Source organism: Chiloscyllium plagiosum, chromosome 36 (genome assembly GCF_004010195.1).
Source record: "Chiloscyllium plagiosum isolate BGI_BamShark_2017 chromosome 36, ASM401019v2, whole genome shotgun sequence".
Taxonomy (NCBI): domain Eukaryota; kingdom Metazoa; phylum Chordata; class Chondrichthyes; order Orectolobiformes; family Hemiscylliidae; genus Chiloscyllium; species Chiloscyllium plagiosum.
In genome coordinates this window covers 19,033,971-19,047,853 of record NC_057745.1, presented here as the reverse complement: position 1 = coordinate 19,047,853, position 13,883 = coordinate 19,033,971, and the positions used below count along the sequence as shown (strand labels likewise).

General features: G+C 40.5%; 1 protein-coding gene and 1 long non-coding RNA gene across 10 annotated transcripts in view; one reads left to right on the top strand and one right to left on the bottom strand.

The window, feature by feature from the left end:
- Positions 1-4,572, top strand: part of tcf12 (transcription factor 12) — a 330,257-nt gene extending 325,685 nt beyond the window's left edge. For all 9 annotated transcript variants that reach the window (XM_043677463.1, XM_043677468.1, XM_043677462.1 and 6 more), the window contains one exon: positions 2,271-4,572. The gene's annotated coding sequence lies outside the window, so the exon portion shown is untranslated. The remainder of the gene's footprint in view (positions 1-2,270) is intronic.
- The window catches only part of LOC122541022, a 16,517-nt gene extending 3,009 nt beyond the window's left edge, over positions 1-13,508 (bottom strand). Inside the window, exons 1-2 of the long non-coding RNA XR_006309493.1 lie at positions 13,470-13,508; positions 11,021-11,024 (exon numbers count right to left, since the gene is read on the bottom strand). This is a non-coding gene — a long non-coding RNA (uncharacterized LOC122541022). The remainder of the gene's footprint in view (positions 1-11,020; positions 11,025-13,469) is intronic.
- Between the last annotated feature and the right edge of the window lie 375 nt (positions 13,509-13,883).

Sequence of the window (13,883 nt, the reverse complement as noted above, 5' to 3'; positions counted from 1 at the left end):
ACTCTGCAGGCACCCTGCCTCTATTCCTGATGAAGGGCTTTTGCCCGAAACGTCGATTTTCCTGCTCCTCAGATGCTGCCTGACCTGCTGTGCTTTTCCAGCACCACTCTCATCTGGATCTAATGGATATACAGGGGAACCTTGATTATCCGAACAAGATGGGTGGGCACTATTTCGTTCGGATAATCGATTATTCAGTTAATCAATTAAAGGCCTTTCCTCTGGGGCTCGGAGTTTTTAAAGTCTGCTCCCCGTTCAGGAAACTACAGCAGCACACAGCACGCGAGGCACTGCCACAACACCGCACCCCACCCCACCCCCCCCTCCCCAATGTGCCCAAACCCATCCAACACTGCCCCCGGCCCCCGCCCCCCACGTCTGCCCCGCCCCCTTTACAGAGCAGCGGACTGTACACCAACAAGACTGCTGCTGCTGCTACTGCAGCTGCCTTTGTGGAGTAAGTCTCTCACACACACGCACACACACCTTTTTACTGCAACTTTTTGACAGGTTACACATTTGCCCTGTACAGGACAATGTTGGAGAGATTATCTGGGGATGGGGATTTAGGGTAAACCCCTCTGTAGAACTACAGGGCAAGTGTGAGGGGGGAGAGAGAGAGAGCGCACGGGCGGTCAGTTATTTGGAGACGGTGCCTGTTTAATCACTTTTAAATAAAAGACACGATCCCTGTTGGAAACACATCTTTGATGCAATGTTTCTATCGGGACCTCGAGATCTCCTTCAGATAATCGAGTTTCCTCTGTCTATGTACAGAGGATCCTCGATTATCCGAATTTTGGGATTACCCGAAGATCTGAAGGTCCCGACAGAAACATTACATCAGAGAGGTGTTTCAACACTGATCGCGTCTTTTGTTTACAATGATTAAAAATGAACCCAATTTACTGAAATGCTGCCGAGAACAGACCTGGACATTGATGGGAGTCCAGGCACTGTCTCCAAATGACTGACTGCCCGCCCTCTCTCTCTCTCTCTCCCCTCCCCCACAATCCCTGGAGTTCTACACAGGGGTGTACCCTAAACCCCCCCTTCCCCAGATAATCTCTCCAACATTGTCCTGAGGACAAAGGTGGAACTTGTCAACAAGTTGTGTGTGTGTGTGTGTGTGTGTGTGTGTGTGTGTGTGTGTGTGTGAGACTGTGCTATTTTGAGACTCACCCTCCAAAGGCAGCAGCAGTCTTACTTTTGGTGTCCGGTCTGGCTGCTGGTGAGGGGGGTGCAGAAAGGTGGGAGGGAGCGATGGATGAGTGCAGGGGCTGGACGGGGGTTTTGGGGGGAGGGGGACATGGACGGGGGTCAGGAGCTCGCTTGCAGTGTGTTGCTGCCTTGTCTCCTGAATGGGGAGTCCACTTAGCAAGTGATCCCTGTCAATCCCATTGAACTAGTGGGGAGGTGTGAGGCTTCAGCAATGCTGCAGGTCCCTTATACACAAGTGTGAGTCTGTTTAGAAACAAACCTTGAGACAGAGAGAGGGAGCAAGGCAGGTAGTGCGAGGAAAAAGGAAAATTCCGAACCCCAGAGGAGAGGCATTGAATCAATTAACCAAATAATCAATTATCCAAACAAAATAAGGCCCGCCCATCTCGTTCAGATAATAGAGGTTCCTCTGTATATGCAATCAAAAGAGTGAGAGATTCCTTGGATGTGTCTTAAGCAGCTCCTATGTATTTTTGGCGCTCTTCCCTTTACCCCCCCCCCCCCCCCCACCTCACTCACCCCACACATCCCCGCACCCACATAATTTTGACAAGTTGAGCACTTTATTACCTATTAAGGAAGAAATCTATTTTATAGAACCAAAATTGCTTACACCAGTTGAAGTACTTTCTTTTTGAAATATAGTCATTTTATTTCTTTTGTTCTTGGGATATGCATTTTGTTGCTAAGGCTAGCACTTATTATCCATCCCTAATTGCCCATGAAAAGATGCAGGGAGCTACCTGTTGAATTGTTGCAGTCAATCTGGTATAGGTAAATTCATGACTACTGTAAAGTTACTAAATTCATTCTGTTAAGAGACTGATCATTATCCTTTGGTGATAATATTACAGACTTCTGATGCCAGACTTCAGTTAGAGAAGGTTATGGGGAGGTCGATATGTCTTTGGAAAGACTTAAGAATAGGAAGGTATTCTTTGAGAAAATCAAAGAACAATGGAATATTGTTGCAGCAGCTCTGTGTGAACTGCATATTTCCATTATTTTATTTCTACTTTTAGCTTTTGTACTGAATCATTCTCTTTCAGTTGCAGGTTAGAAGTCTGGATCATTTTTGTAGAATAACAAATGAGTCATCTTTCCATACAAGGACCCAGCCAACTAACTTTCTCTCAAGAAGCCACAGTTGGAAAACATAACGCACTTGAAGCAGAAACCCAGAAGCAATCTCTTGATCAATATGGCATCACGTTCAGCCCACTGAAAACCTATTTGTCCCAAATCTGAATTTTGGCCCATAATAGTACATATCAGTCTGTTGCAAGCAGTGTTGCTTCCACACAATCAGAGACTGTTGCAATTGTTCCACTGTTTGTGGAAGTTGCCTTGTGCCTAAACTTGTTGGTTGATGAAATGCATTTAAGACAAAAAATAAAATTATTTATTGCTACTGAACTGTAAGGTCTACTTTGAAAGGGAAATGTTTAAATCTCAGTTGTTTCATTCTCAGCTGGGCTGATGCTAGTATCTGTTAAAGCTGTTCATAAGCAGAGAACAAAGCAGTAATGACCTCTAACCCTAGCATTCCCAGAACCTATTAGTGTCTTAAAAAAGGGAGGGAAGAGTCTTCATTGTCCTCTTCATTCCTTTGGCCACACAAATAGCTTTTTCCATGTATCAAAATATTCCTTGTTAGAGTGTATTTTTTTGTTCTCTGGTTGTGTGAACAGTTGTGGTCACATTTTTATTTCCTACATTATGTTCAATGCTTGTGTCATAAGCAATTTGCTATAATAGCAAAATGTGCTCTTACTGAAAAAGGGCAGGTCTGACCATGGCATCATTTAGCTTGAAATAAGGTTAGCTTTCTGCAAACTTTCAAGTAAACACCCATTCTTATTTCTTTTATTTGTAATTATACAAACTTTTAAGCTTCTAGGCTTCATAGTAAAACTTGTAACGTGAAGTGTAAATTAGAAAATTTCTAATTTTAGAATTGTTTTGTTTTTCCAGCAGTTGATACTACATTTAGTACATGTGAAAGTGTTTGCTGTAATTAAGCACTGATGCAAAACAAAGGTTTTAGGCTGCGAAAAAGCATCAAGAGCTGATAAAATCCTTGGTTCACCAGGACCAGTAATGTTGACAATGATCAAAGTAGTGCTGTCAGCTGAATTAAAGTTCTGGAGGGGGAAAAGGAGCAACGGTCACCAGCTTTCTGAGACCATACTTTTTTTTTGATGACTCCTTATCTGCGTGGCTAATCAGTGGAGAGGGATCCCAAAACTGATGCAGCCAGTAATGCGACTGCCCTGAGTTTTGAAGCCATCATGGCATTAACTCACACAAGTTGTTTTGAAACCACTTAATTTTTTTGTTTCCTCCCTGGCTGGTTTCCATTTATATGGATTCAAGCTCCTTAGCTTCCATGTAAACTGTCTTCCATTTAAAAGAAGCATAGGAGAGAAAATATCTGACAAGGTTACTTATGTTGTCTGAACATTGTCTGTAATTGTTGACAACTGACTCAACAAAATGAACAAATAATGCATTCCTTTGTTCTAAGCACTAAGGCAACTTAACACAAATTTTGCTCTTAAGTTGCCATGACTGTCTGATAGGAATGCTGAACACTTGTTTTGGAAGGGTTCTCAGAGAATGAATTCTTTTTTGACAATTGTGTATGATTTTGTTATTTTAATTGATTCATGGCGACTAATTCAAGAACAGTTAACACCTAATTTACTGTATCTGTGGCCATGTTCCTCAGTTCATTGTTTGTGAGCTAACAGTTGCTTAAAATGTGCTAAAGTGATCACGTGCCACTGGCCTTTTCTTCTGAGCTTGGTTCTAAGCTTTCTTTCCCTTTGGCTATAATAGACTGCATTATGCCCAGAAGCTTTGCTTCAAAAAGAAACAAAGAAAACATTTGGCTTATTTTTCACTGTAGCTAGTCTTTTATACAATAATCTTGTAAGAAAATTTCTTGAATTCTAAATATTACTCTTTCTAGATTTTTGAAATCAAAAGTTTTCAGTAAAAAAGTTTCTTACTTTATTTTACTATATTAGGTAGCAAAAGTGTAGGTTATTTACCATAACCTGTCCATTAATATCAGAAAATAAAATAAGCATCCTAAGAACATTGTAGGTTCTAGCTAAACTGTGTAGTACCTATGGAGTATTGTACAAGCTAAATGTCTGAGATAAGTTGCTTCACATCTTGTTCTCCAGTTTCCATTGTTGGTTGATGCAGATTTGTACCCATGTCAAATTTAAGGTATTGTTGATGAACCTTTCCACGCAACAGTAAGAAGTAAAAGGATATCAGAAAACATATGTATATATAACATTTATGTAGCAATAAATGTGCCATCTTTTTTAACAAGAACCATGAATGTGTAACTTTTCTTTATTAATTTATACTGTCACAGGCATTACCTGCTGCCTGAAATATTGGTTTGATGACTGTTCATTTCATTTTAGGTCTTAAACTGAATAACAGAAAAAAAATTGTTTTGAAAAAAAGTAGACGTTTTTGTTGTGTTAACAATTTATGAAAACATAACACATCAACAAATTAATTAGGGTCTATACAGATTTTCTGAAAGATTTACAAATAGGCTAGCATGGGCCAGATACCCATGCTGTTGAAAAATAATTAAATTCCGAGACCTGGACTAAAAGCAGGGTCCCTGTCGCTGGGAGAGTCCCAGTGATAAAAATGTCATATACAAACACTAAAAGCAATCTTCTAGCACAATCAGAGTGGTAAACAGTAAGGGTTGAGAACGAAAACTTCAACATTCAGATAAATGTGAGATGTTGCATTTCGGTAAGGCAAACCAGGGCTGGACTTAAACAATTAATGGTAGCACCCTGGGGAGTGTTGTCGAACAGAGACTTAAGGGTGCAGCTACATAGTTCCTTGAAAGTGGCCTTACAGGTAGTCAGGGTGTGAGGAAGGCATTTGGCATGCTTGACTTCAGAGAATAGAGTACCAGGAGTCGGGATGTCATGTTACAGCTGTACGTGACATTGGTAAGGCCACATTTGGAGTACTGTGTACAAGTCAGGTTACCCTGCTTTAGATAGGAGGTTATTAAACTGGAAAAGGGTGCAGAAAAGATTTAGAAGGATGTTACTGAGACTGGAAGATTTGAGAGGCTGCGACTTTTTTTCCCTGGAGCATAGAAAGCTGAGGGGTGACCTTATAAAAGTTTATAAAATCTTCAGGAGCATAGTTAGGGTGAATATCCAAGGTCTTTTTGTCAGGGTAGGGGAGTCCAAAATTAGAGGGCATAGGTTTGAGGTGAAAGGAGAAAGATTTAAAAGGGACCTGATGGGCAACTTTCTCACACACAGGGTGGTACATGTATGGAAAAAGCTGCCTGCGGAAGTGGTAGAGGCAGGCATAATTCTAACGTTTAAAATCTATTTGGACAGGTATACGGATAGAAGTGGTTTAGAGGGATTTGGGCCAAATGCAGGCATATGGGACGAGTTCAGTTTAGGAAACCTGGTCAGCATGGGCAAGTTGGGCCAAATGGCCTGTTTCCATGCTGTATACTTATATGACTCTAATAATCACCAGCTATTGTTGATCCACAATGGATACTTTTAGGGAGGATAAACATTTTCACATTACTGTGAATACTTCAACATTTGCTATGTCAGGCAACCTTAACTTAATTTCATGCAAGTTTCTTCAACAGAATAGTGAACCTTTGGGAACTGTAAATGTATAGTGACTTTATTTGGCTGTATACAATGATTTCACATTGGTTGGGATTCTGTGATTGCTAATCCTTTTGAAAATCCTTTAACCAACTATGTTTGGGAACCAATGCTTTAGCATTTACAAAATGGAAGATTTTAAGGAGGCATTGCAGGCTAGATGTTGAAATGTTTCCACTCGTGGGGGAGATCTCAAATTGGGGTACATAATCACAAAATAAGGGAATACTTATTTAAAACTGACATGCAAATCAATCTCTTCTCTCAGACAATATGGAATGTCTGGAATTCTTTGCCCCCAGAGTTGTGGAAGCTAGATCATGGCAAGTGTTTGAAGAGAAGATAGATTTTAGAAATGTCAGGAGTTGAAAGTTCTATTGAGCTGCCATGAAAGAGGAGCTGAGGCCTGTGGCAGATCAGTCATGATCTTATTGAATGGCAGGGCAGGGGCTAAATGGCCCACTCCCCCTATTTGTGATGTTCTTAGGTCTCGGCATCAGCCTTTTCCATGCATTACTGCTATGTATGACATTGGCTTTGATGTGTTCCTTGTGATGTTTTGACATAAACAGACTATCTGCTTTAAGCTGAGTATCAAGACACAGCACAATTTTTGCAAGACACCTTGCAAGTGGCCCAGCAAAAAAACTCAGCTTCTTAATCTACTGTTTTTATGAACACATGACCATCTGAAATTCTGTTTAACGACATGCTCTAGTGGTGGTGTCCATTTTAGTTTCCATTAAATTGTATTTTGTATGTCTTAGTTCAGCACTTAGAGCAATTGAACAATCAGACCATTGACGGACAGTTGCAAAATTAATAACAGGAATTCACAATTCTGGGTCAGATTCCCCCCTGCGTATTTGGCAAATTCAACTCCTAAATTTGATGTCAGGTCTCAAATATATTAGCTTATATTGCATGGGATGGTTATTAAACCATAAAACTTAATCTAGTGGACCTGAATGAGAAAACTCAAAACAGACCATGATTTGTACTACATCTTAATTCCCAGAAAATATCACAGTTGCAATTATGTAGGCAAGATATCAAAATGAATTATGGGAAACTGGCATGGTGCAGTGCTGTAGACTGAATCTTTTTGGAAGTGGGCGGCACGGTGGTACAGTGGTTAGCACTGCTGCCTCGCAGCGCCAGAGACCCGGGTTCAATTCCCGCCTCAGGCGACTGACTGTGTGGAGTTTGCACGTTCTCCCCGTGTCTGTGTGGGTTTCCTCCGGGTGCTCCGGTTTCCTCCCACAGTCCAAAGATGTGCAGGTCAGGTGAATTGGCCATGCTAAATTGCCCGTAGTGTTAGGTAAGGGGTAAATGTAGGGGTATGGGTGGGTTACGCTTCAGCGGGTCGGTGTGGACTTGTTGGGCCGTAGGGCCTGTTTCCACACTGTAAGTAATTCTAATCTAATCTAACCTATCTGACAATTGTTAAAACAAGAATGCTTAAACTTCAGGACCACAATATATTGACAGCCAAGTTGATAAATGATGTTACTACAGGCTGCATTAATTAGTCAACTGAATATTAATTTTTGTCTCGCTCTTTGTGCACAACTTTGCATTTTGCCTGATTTTACTTGACATTGAAGTCAATGGAGAATAACATTGTGCAAGAGACAGAACATCACCCATCCATCTGGTTAGATTGACATTCATGCAAAATGTGTCACTTGGGTAATTTGTGCTAACCTAACAAGGTCAAAAATCACATGGCATCAGGTTATAGTCCTAACTTGATGTCATGTAATTTTGACTTTATCCACCCCAGTCCAACACCAGCACTTCCACATCTTACCCTAACAGGAGCAGTCTTTTACTTAAATAGGAAACTTCCAGTGTATTTTAAAATACATTTGGGCATTTTAAAAATTTTATAAAGCAGCACAGGGTCGCAGTGGTTAGCACTGCTGCCTCACAACGGCAGGGACCAAGGTTCAATTCCGGCCTTGGGTGACAGACCCTGTTGAGTTTGTACCATGTCTGTGTGAGTTTCCTCCCACAGACCAAAGATGTGCAGGTTAGGTGGATTGGCATTGCTAAATTGTTCGCAGTGTCCGGGGATGTGGTAGCAAGGTAGATTAGCCATGGTAAATGCAGGGTTATTGGGATAGGATCTAGGGCTGGGTTTGGGTGGGATGCTCTTCAGAGGGTAAGTGCAGATTTGATGGGCTGAACTGCCTCTTTCAGCGCTGTAGGGATTCTATAATTGGCATTTTGTTGCAATCAAAATAAATATTGTTTAAAATCTAATTTTGTTTATGTACTTCAGAGTTGTGAAGATCCTTGTGGTGGTGTGCATCCCAGAAGGCCTGAGTTTAAGTCCCACTTACTCCAGAGATGTGTCATAACATCTCCGTACACATTGATTAGAATGTATCTAATTTAGAGTTGTGATTTTGATTGGTAGAATCTTTGCATTAAAATTGCAATGCCAGAAAATAAAAACAGAATTTATACAATAGCTTGGATAAAAGCAAATTACTGCGGATGCTGGAATCTGAAACCAAGAGAGAAAATGCTGGAAAATCTCAGCAGGTCTGGCAGCACCTGTAAGGAGAGAAAAGAGCTGACGTTTCAAGTCTAACTGACCCTTTGTCAAAGCTAAAAAAAAAGGAGAAATAGGCAGGTATTTATGAGGCTGAGAGAAGGTGAGTCATGGCTCCAGAAGCAAAGGTAGCAATGAAGAGGTGATAATGACAGTGCATAGAGAGATTATAGGGAGATTAGGAGCTGTGAATGACCAAGGCTGGTGATTACCCCTCTGTTTTCATTCTGCTCCGTAATTTTATTTCATTTATTTTTTATATTTTTTTCACTTCTGTACCTCCTATTTCTTGATTGTCTCTTTCTCTCACTCCCCACTCTCTCATCACCTTTTTCCTCTCCTCTTCCCCTTTTGCGACCCCTGTTTTCCTCTTTGCCTCTGCTTCACCCATCCCCCACATATTTTGTCACATAGCACTGGCTTCAGCCTTGGTCATTCACAGCTCCTAATCTCCCTATAATCTCTCTATGCACTGTCACCTCTTTATTGCTACCTTTGCTTCTGGAGCCATGACTCACCTTCCCTCAGCCTAGTATAAATACCTCCCTATTTCTCCCCTTTTTTTAAAGCTTTGACAAAGGGTCAGTTAGACTCAAAATGTCAGCTCTTTTCTCTCCTTACAGATGCTGCTAGACCTGCTGAGATTTTCCAGCATTTTCTCTTTTGGTTTTATATAATAGCTTATTACACTGCTTGTGTGAAGTAAGAACACACATTTGATTAAGAACATATAAATCTACTGCACAAACGTTTATTGTTAATAAGTCAACAGTAAATTGATACAGTACCTCTTAAGGTTTTTAAAAAATCTTTCATGGGATATATGTATTGCTGACAAAACTAGTGTTTTTGTCAATTCCAGACGATCCTTGAACTGAGTAACTTGCTCAACCATGACAGAGGCCAATATAAGAGTCAGCCATTTTGTTTGTGGAAGTCAGGCTTGGTAAAGACTACTGATTTTATTCCCTGAAGGACATTGGTGAACTAGCTGCATTTTTACAACAATCGATGATCACTTCGTGACACCATTACTGAGACCAGTTTTCAATTTTAGTAACTTAAATTCACCTGCTGCCACAGTGGAATTTGAAGCCATGTTCCCAGGGTATTTGTCTGAGCCTCTGGATTATTAGTCCGGTGATATTACAATGGTGCCACCATTTCTCCATTGGTATCCCAGTATCTTTATTACAGATGAACCTTCTTGTTTATATTAATCTTTTCAAGTGTTACGTAGAGTCTTGAAAATCACACAACACCAGGGTATAGTCCAACAGGTTTATTTTGAAGCACTCGCTTTCAAAGCACTACTTCATCAGGTGGTTCCACCTGCTTGGAAAACTAATGTTTCCAAATAAACCTGTTGGACTATAACCTGGTGTGTAGTTTTTAGCTTTGTCCACCCCAGTCCAATACCGGCTCCTCCAAATCATGGAATTTTGACTGTGACATGTGACGGACAAGTGTGAGTTTTTTTAAGATGATGGATATTTGGTTGTGTTTATTACTTGCATACAAACAATCAGTTGGTTTACACTGGGATTTATGTTAATCTATGTCTTTTCTACTTTTCCTGCTTGTTTTAAAAAGGTAGAATGTGTCTTTAAATAATGTTTGGTAAGAATCCAGCTTCTATAGGCTGTGATTAGGTGTTGCTGTCCTCTACTTATATTGATGTCTTTAATTTTATAAAACGTTGCTTGGTGTTAATGTCAAGCAGGGAGAACTAAAATTCCTGGATGTTCAGTTCACATCACACGCAGAAAAGCTAATGAGTCGATCTGAGGTGAAGTAAGAGCTAGCTTTTTTTCATTGTCAATTTTTGCACATTTGTGGATTTTGCTGTTCATTTAATTTTAAGAACCAACTTCAAGGTGAAAAAAGTATAGGGTATCCGTGCATTTTTCTTAAAAGAAATCACAATTCAGAATTTTGCAGAATATCTTTTTGTAATATTGAATAGTGAGTAATTCCTATGCTAATGGTTGAACAATACTAATCAAGACAAACCCACTGCACAAACTCCAATTCAGACAGAAAAGAAATAGGTAGAATGGAGTAAGGTTTGTCAAGATGACTGTTTAATAAACTTTGAAAATGCATAATGGGAAGGTTGAAACATGGGGAGTTCCAAAAGAGACTACCCTTGCTGGAAGAGTGAGAGTCAGTGGAGAGGCAAGGATGATGTAAAATAAAATGGAGGTAAGGATGAAAGTAGAACTGTGGAGCTGGATGGGTTAATTAAAATATTCTGGGTTTGGCTGTTCAATTGGGCTAGAATGATCTTGAAATTGATTTCTGGGACACTTTGAGCTGATGGAACTTTGCAAGGAGCTGAAGTGTGAATATGGGCAGTGGAAGTTTGATTTCATTCATAAGGACATAAGCAATAGTTGCAGAAGTAGGCCATATGGCCCTTTGAGCCTGCTCTGCAATTCAGTAAGATCATGGCTGATCTTTTTGTGGTCCCAGCTCTACTTACCCACCCTCTCACCATAACCCTTAGTTCCTTTACTGTTCAAAAAAGTTATCTAACTTAGCTTAAAAACATTTACTGAGGAAGTCTCCACACTTCGCTGGGCATGGAATTCCACAGATTCACAATCCTCTGGGTGAAGAAGTTCCTTCTCAATTCGCTCCTAAATCGGCTCCCCCTAATTTTTGAGGCAATGCCCTCTTGTTTCAGCTTGCATGTAATGGATTATCACTGAAATTAAGCCGTGAAGAGGCATGAATTAAAGTTTTGGTAGCAATATGAAAGATTAGGTGGTGTATGCAAGTAATGTTATATTCGTGGAAGACGACAGATGAGGCAGATGTAGAAATGAAAATTCAGCTCAGGATCAATCAGCACAAAGCTCTAGGACACTAACTCCACTAAGCCTTGGATGGAATTTGGAAAGATTGTTGAACTTAAGAGCAGAATCATATAGAAATTGATGGAAGACAAGAGGTTGGCTTCACTTTTGCATTTCTGAAACTAGCTCCTCATTCAAAATTTAGTCAGGGAGTCAGTTTCACAAAAGATTTGCAATCAAGGGGCAATGGAGAGGTAAAATGTGTCGTCGTTACATTGATATAGAACCTGATATTGTGCTTTCTGATATCATTGTGAAGTAGTAGTTGGGTAATGAAGATGATGTAACCAAATATAGATACCAGCAATGACTGCATGGGCAAAGAGAGAAATCCCATTGGTGGTTATATGGTGCATTATGGGACAGGCACAAATGGAATCAAAAGAACAGTGGCATGAAGACAGACTAATAATGAGATCAGTTGGAAAAGGGTAAAATAATCTTTTATCAAAAGCAGCAGATGGATTAAGAGGAATGTGCAGGGCTGGTGAAATGTGGTCACAGCCAGAGGGGATAACTAATAAATGACACCAAAGTCCTGTGGATGGGGTGGAACTTAAAAAGTACTCTGGTGGAAATCTGTCAAGAAATTACATATTTAATGGCTTTGAAGATAGAAACATTTGAGAGAGCTGATAGAGAACTGAAGTTTATGATAGAATCTTGTGAAAGGAGGTAATTGTTTTAATGCTGGAGACAATGAATTTAGATGTATGGAGAAATTAAAGTCAGGAAACAAAATACTGAGGAAAGTTTGGTAGGGAGTAACTAAAGAGAAGGAGATCCATGGAATCAGTAATATACCTAATTAATTTTGGATGTGTTTTAAATTATGACATACATCCTATTATATATTGGATTTTTGTAGCTAGCACTGATTTGTTATTGTTTGCTGGAATCAGACTTTGGGAGTCGACAAAATAATGTTTGAGTTTAATGTGACTTCAAAGCAAAGTCACCTCTGGACAGGCTTAATGAGTGTTAATTGTCAAGTTTGCATAAGGTTTTCCTTTGTGTCACAGGTGTAGCCATTGTACCTGGAAAATCTATCAGTTTGGCTTTTACCTTTGAACGTTTTCTGCTTTGAAGTCATTTCTTTGACTTTCCTTTGTCCCATTTAACCATTAAGACCATGCAGGTTCTGTACCTCACTTCCTTTAGTTGGAATTTCTGCTTTGTTAAACAGGTTGAACGAAGAGTTTATGTAGCATGTAGTTTGCACCTTTCAAGACCACTAAACATTGTAAAGTACTTTACAAAAAATGATGTACTTCTCAAGTGTCATTACTGTTGTAATGTAGGAAATGCAGCAGCCAATATGTGCACAGCTCTCAAAAAACAACAGCATAGTGATAAGCAACTAAATGATCCGTTTTGTGGTTTTGATTTAGGATTAAAAATTGGCCAGGGCATAAGGGATAACTGCCTAGTTCCTCTTTGACATTGCATCCTGGGATCCTACAGGCGGCACGGTGGCACAGTGGTTCGCACTGCTGCCTCACAGGGACCCATGTTCAATTCCCGCCTCAGGCAACTGTCTGTGTGGAATTTGCACATTCTCCCTGTGTCTGCATGGGTTTCCTCCGGGTGCTCCGGTTTCCTCCCACAGTCCAAAGAAGTGCAGGTTAGGTGAATTGGCCATGATAAATTGCCCGTAATGTTAGGTGAAGGGGTAAATGTAGGGGAATGCGTCTGGGTGGGTTGCACTTCGGAGGGTCGGTGTGGACTTGTTAAGCCGAAGGGCCTGTTTCCACACTGTAAGTAATCTAATCTAATCTAAAGAGGATGTGCAGTCTGGGTTTTACATTTGTTAGGGAATGCATCTTCAATAATGCAGCAGCACTCTGTCAGTACTAGAGAGTCAGCTCTGATTCTTGTGTTCATGTCCAGAAGTGGGAAATCAATCCAGAACCTTGTGACTCAAGGGAGAGTGCTATCACCTGAGCTACAGCTAACACTGAGGTTGGAATTAATGTAATGTAATTAATTTCATATAGGAATGTCACAAAAAAGCGATGTTAATCCAGGTTGTATTGTTACTGAAAATTTTGAGGATGTTCTCATGTATTTACTGTTTTGTATCTGTTTCATTGAGTGAAAATTAATTTGATGGATAAGGGACCAAACATTAGATTAGATTAGATTACTTACAGTATGGAAACAGGCCCTTCGGCCCAACAAGTCCACACCGCCCCGCCGAAGCGCAACCCACCCATACCCCTACATTTACCCCTTAGCTAACACTACGGGCAATTTAGCATGGCCAATTCACCTGACCTGCACATCTTTGGACTGTGGGAGGAAACCGGAGCATCCAGAGGAAACCCACGCAGACACGGGGAGAACGTGCAAACTCCACACAGTCAGTCGCCTGAGGCGGGAACTGAACCCGGGTCTCTGGCGCTGTGAGGCAGCAGTGCTAACCACTGTGCCACCGTGCCGCCCACGAACATGGTAAAAGTGAAAGCAGCCTTGATGTTTGCTTAAATGTAGGAATACTTAGATTTAGAACATGAAAAGCGAGAAAGAAACAACAACTTG